This window comes from Gouania willdenowi, chromosome 10 (assembly GCF_900634775.1).
Source record: "Gouania willdenowi chromosome 10, fGouWil2.1, whole genome shotgun sequence".
Classification (NCBI taxonomy): Eukaryota; Metazoa; Chordata; class Actinopteri; order Blenniiformes; family Gobiesocidae; genus Gouania; species Gouania willdenowi.
This window is the reverse complement of record NC_041053.1, coordinates 33487136-33493135: the sequence shown is the minus strand read 5'-3', so window position 1 is coordinate 33493135 and position 6000 is coordinate 33487136. Positions and strand designations below refer to the sequence as shown.

The following is a 6000-nucleotide window of genomic DNA, read 5'->3' as shown; positions in this document are numbered from 1 at the left end:
ATGTGTGGTCGCCTGGAATTAAAATGAGGTTGCCTGAAATGTTTAGTATTTGGTAAAAATCACAGTTCTCTCAATCTAAGCTATTAACTGGTGCTAGTTTTTATTGGAGGGGCGGGGCCAATGGTGGTGGTTTATAAGCTGCCTCCAAAATGTCATCAAACTGTGTGTGTGTGTGTGTGTGTGTGTGTGTGTGTGTGTGTGTGTGTGTGTGTGTGTGTGTGTGTGTGTGTGTGTGTGTGTGTGTGTGTGTGTGTGTTATAGACATGTCTATGGAGTGGAAAATTGGTTGAGTTATTTCCATTGTGGTAGAAGAGAAAAACATCAACACTCACAAACCAATCATATTGTGTCTAATAGTGGCTCCTCCCCCTTACTGAGAGTACATTACTGTAAGCGCAATAAAGCGTAAAAGCATTACGAACAAAATGCAGATCTTTTATCTTTGGCTGTTGATGCTCCGTGTTGTAAGTAAGTAAACTTTAAAAATGTTTTTAATTCAGTGTTTTCAACATTAGAATTAATACATTTATTGTAATTGGATTGTAAACTTTATTTGTGTAAAGTAGGTTTTTTATCATGAGTTTCTGACTTTCTTCTTGTGTTTTATTTTGGTTTTTGATTAAGTTTTTACTTCTTTTTTTCAGGCAGTTTTCAGTTGGAGACATTGACTGTGGATGTTAAACAAAATGTGACTCTTACTTGTGATCGTCTCAAACCTTCACCTGATAAAAAACTGTTCTGGATTAGAATTATTTCTGGGCACTTTCCTGAATTCTTGGGAGGAACATATTTTTTTGATGATGAAGAAATTGATGGAGGATCTAATCGCCTTACATTAAAACAAGAGCCTGGAACCTTTGTTCTCTGTATCAGTGAAGCTAAGCTGAATGATACCGGCCTGTACTACTGTGTGAAAAATGAGTGGCTAAATTGGACATTTGTGACGGGACATTTTATAAAAGTTAAAGGTAATTGAAACATGTCTAGTCTTTGTTTAATTGAAAAAATGACGCCTGTATTACATGTTCATTAAAATATGTTTTCTATGTTCCAGAAACAGAATCTGATATCAGCTCCATCATTCAGGAGCCTCCTACTGTTTATCCAGGAGTCCAAACCTCAGTGAAGTGTTCACTATTATCCAACTCTGAAAATAAAATGTGCTCCAACAATCCTGCTTTTTACTGGTTTAAATCTGCGTTGGATAAATCCCATCCCAGTTTTATTTACACTCACAATGATGGTGGTGAGGACTGTCACAGCAGTCTGAGGACTCCGTCTGCACAGAGATGTTTCTATAGTTTCTCCAGGAACTTCTCTGATGCAGGGATTTATCACTGTGCTGTGGCTGCATGTGGACACATCCTTTGGGGTCAAAGGACACATCTGAACACTGAAGGTACCTGCAAACATCTGAGCCTATTTTTAAAAGAGGAAAAATGACTTTTACTGACTGTTGGTTTTATTCCTATAGACCTCCATGAGCAGCGTTTACATTGGTCCATCACAGTACTCTGTCTCATTTGTGCTGCGTTGATCATCACTGTGATTGTTTTAGTCTACTGCATTTGTTCCATGAAGAAGAAAACATGCAGCAGTTGCTGTTATGGTAAAATAAAATAAAAATGTCACAAATTATGAACATTTAAAAAAAACAAAAAAAAAAAACACTTTTAATCAAATTTTTAAATAATGACAATTTATTGTACTTTTTAAACAGGTATGAGATCAGCCACCAATGATTCCCAAGATCAACAGGTATGGCTTTAAAGACAAAATTATTTTGCCTCATTTTATTTTTCTGTTTTAACAGTTGTTTTTTTTCATCTCAGACAAATGGTGAGTCACTGGTTTACTCCACACCAACATTCAGCGGGAGAAAAACTGGCAAAGCAGAGAGAAAAATGGCTCGATTACCAAAGAAGGAAACAATCTACAGTGATGTTTGTGTTCGTGTAACTAATCAAGAAATGGTAAATTAGGGTAGTGATGTAAACTTGGTTACACTTTTAATTTGTAGTCAAAGATTTCTACTTTTAAATTTACAAGTTCTTGAAATATTGGTTTGTAAAATTAAAGTTTTGTTCCTTAACCCTTCATGTTTATTATTGTCACTTTCACACATTAATTTGATTATCAAAATGTTCCTAATTATTTTGTTTTAGAATCAAATATACTCGTATTTGTGTCAGACTACTGTAAATGTACATGTGTAAAGTAAAATAATTTTGTATGCATTGTTGCTTCCGTGTAAAATATTTTAAAAATTTTGAAATCACTCAAAATTTCAATCCAGTGTTATTCTTTGTTAGTTTTTATAAATAAAAGTTAACCTTCTGATCCACTGATTTTTATATGATTCAAATGTGTTTTTTGTCCTTTTTAAAAATGCACATTTGGAATTTTGAGAAATAAAAGCACTTTTTTTTGTTTATTTGAATATTTTAAATTTTTAGTTATGAATTAAGGAAATAATTCGGTGGGAAATAAATCAAGAAAACCTTATGATTAAAGAAATCCATAAACAAAACACACAATAACTTTAGAGTTTGTTTATTTTCCATTATCCTACTGAATGGAAACCACACCCCTGTCCAACTAAAAACAAATAATGGGAATATTATAACCCATGAAAAAGTAGAGCCATATCTAAATCAAAAAAGAAACTGGATAATTAAAGGGTATGTATGGTTGAATATTGTAATAAGCTTTAATATGTTATCATTGTGGTTATCCTGGTGTTAAACACAAACCCTTAGTATGTTTAAACAAACATGTTAAGTTTTGAATAATTCGTTTTTCAGACAGAAATTGATAAGGTAGATAGAGAATGACAGCTGTTGTAGCACAGTGATGATTTCATTAGAATGAGAAATTGTTCAGTAATGGTGAGGGTTAGTGTTAGTGAGGGTCGACTCAGGAGGTGGGGCGTAGTGGTGGTCTCTCCAGTGATTGGCTTTGGTGCCCATGTGACTGTGGTGGCTCCAGTCTATGTTTAGCATGTTGTGAACTTGGTCTCAAACTCTACAAAGCAACTGATTCTGATGAAGCTAACAATATCACCAGGTGGAAGCAAGCTTATGAACAGAAGAAAGAGAGGTGAGGGAATGCAGAAGGAACAGGTGGAGAACCAAGTGTATGTCAGTGCAGGTGAGCTGCAGAGGATTTATTAGCCTAATTTGTCATCTTAATGCACCATCCACCACCAAGGATGCAGTATGTAGAATCTGTGATACTGGAATGGAAACTACCACGCTCCCCCCTCCCCTTCCTATTTCAAATCCACCAGCATCCTCGTAAACGTGCACAACTGTGAGTTTTTTTTACTAACTCCTCTGAGCGACTTTTTCTATCAGAACCGACTAGTGACAAAATATGTGACTTTTTCTTGTGTTATTAATGAGTTTTCTGATGTTTTACAGACTGAAAGCAGGTATCACTCTGTAGTTACTGTTGTAAGGTTTTCCTCTACTTTCTTCCTGGATCTTTTAATTAAAGAGTATAATTTCAATGCAAAGTTTAGTGAGACTTTGCATTGACATTGACATTTGCATTGTGTTTCTCCATTTTCTGTACATCTCCATCTATCTCTGTGTACGTGTATCTGAGTATCTTCATTGCTGGACCCTCCTTGTACCAGGAGGAGTTTGGTACAAATGTGTCTTAGCCATATATCACAGTACAGTCTAGCTCCCATATGCTGCTGACCTTGAAGTCATGTGAACACTTCACAGTTGTGTGATTGTTCAAACCAAACTAACAGAGTTTCAGGGCCGATCAGACACACATTGAAAAATACAAAAAAAAACTGGTTCATCCAGACTGAAAAATGAATTGCATCTGTTCTCTCCACCTTGGATATGTTTCTCTTAGGATTACTTTTGATTTATCCCATCTGTTCTCACTCTGCCTCTGAAAATTAATAAATTGGTCAGATCTCTGATTGGCTGAAAAATTGCGTCACGCTCCTTGATTTCTGAACCTCATCTATAGAGCCTAGAGAAGATGTACTGTCCTTTTAGATCACTGTGGATTAAAATATGCTCAAAGGTAATTGGGTATTTTTGACCAAATGAAGCCAAAAAAAATGGAAACTTGAGACCTGATAAAGGCACTCATATTACTTAACTAATATCTGAAACTTCAGTAATCAGAAATGCTTTATTGTGTATGTAAACAGGCTCATCGGTTTAACCTCAACATCATTGATTTATTTGTGTTTTTTCATTTCAAGTAAATGAAGTCATAAAAAAAGTGCTCTCTTTCCCTGTGTGTGTGTGTGTGTGTGTGTGTGTGTGTGTGTGTGTGTGTGTGTGTGTGTGTGTGTGTGTGTGTGTGTGTGTGTGTGTGTGTGTGTGTGTGTGTGTGTGTGTGTCATAGCCATGTCCATGGAGTGGAAAATTGGTCGAGTTATTTCCATTGTGGTAAAAGAAAAAGAAAACATCAACACTCACACACCAATCATATTGTGTCAAATAGTGGCTCCTCCCACTTACTGAAAGTACATTACTGTAAACGCAATAAAGCGTAAATGCATTACGAACAAAATGCAGATCTTTTATATTTTGGCTGTTGATGCTCCGTGTTGTAAGTAAGTAAACTTTAAGAATGTTTTTAATTCAGTGTTTTCAACATTAGAATTAATACATTTATTGTAATTGGATTGTAAACTTTATTTGTGTAAAGTAGGTTTTTTATCATGAGTTTCTGACTTTCTTCTTGTGTTTTATTTTGGTTTTTGATTAAGTTTTTTCTTCTTTTTTTCAGGCAGTTTTCTGTTGGAGACATTGACTGTGGATGTTAAAGAAAATGTGATACTTACTTGTGAAGGTACCTGCAAACATCTGAGCCTATTTTTTAAAAAAGGAAAAATGACTTTTACTGATTGTTGTTTTTATTCCTATAGACCTCCACGACCCCGCGACCCTGTAAAAACAGGAATAAGTGGGTTTGAAGATGGATGGAGACCTCCACAAGCAGCGTTTGAGTTTGTCCAACACAGTACTCTGTCTCATTTGTGCTGCGTTGATCATCACTGTGATTGTTTTAATCTACTGCATTTGTTCCATGAAGAAGAAAACTTGCACCAGTTGCTGTAAAAAATAATCTCACAAATTATGAACATTTAAAAAAAAAAAAAACACTTTTTTTTTTTTAATAATCACAATTTATTGTACTTTTTAAACAGGTATGAGATCAGCCACCAATGACTCACAAGATCAACAGGTATGGCTTTAAAGACAAAATTATTTTGCCTCATTTTATTTTTCTGTTTTAACAGTTGTTGTTTTTTTCAACTTAGACAAATGGTGAATCACTGGTTTACTCCACACCAACATTCAGCGGGAGAAAAACTGGCAAAGCGGAGATAAAAATGGCTCAATTACCAAAAAAGGAAACAATCTACAGTGATGTTTGTGTTCATGTAACTGATCAAGAAATGGTAAATTAGGGTAGTGATGTAAACTTGGTTACACTTTTAATTTGGAGTCAAAGATTTCTACTTTTCAATTTATGAGTTCTTGAAATATGGTGTGTTAAATTAAAGTTTTGTTTCTTAACCCTTCATGTTTATTATTATTATCACTTTCACACATTATTTTGATTGTCAAAATGTTGTTAATGATTTTCTTTTAGAATCAAATACTCATGTTTGTGTCCGACTACTGTAAATGTACATGTGATAAGTAAAATAGTTTTGTATGTGTTGTTGCTTCCTTGAAAAACATTTCAACCATTTTGATGTCACTCAAAATTTCAATCCAGTGTTACTCTTTGTTAGTTTTTATAAATAAAAGTAAACCTTCTGATCAACGGATTTTTATATGATTCATATGTAGTTTTTTTCCCTTTAAAAAATGCACATTTGGATTTTTGAGATATAAAAAGCACTTTTCTTTTTTTAGATTATTTGAATATTTAAATATTTAGTTATTAATCATTTTTGGCTGTCGTCGTAGTGTGACTATTACATTATGGAATGTTCTGTTTTTTATAAAA

At 34.2% G+C, this 6000-nt stretch overlaps 1 long non-coding RNA gene across 1 annotated transcript; it reads left to right on the top strand.

Moving 5' to 3' along the window:
• The first annotated feature begins 875 nt into the window (after positions 1-875).
• Positions 876-4980, top strand: LOC114471612 (uncharacterized). The gene is made up of 3 exons (XR_003674997.1): positions 876-968; positions 1055-1399; positions 4967-4980. It is a non-coding gene; the product is annotated as an uncharacterized LOC114471612 (long non-coding RNA).
• Positions 4981-6000: the final 1020 nt, after the last annotated feature.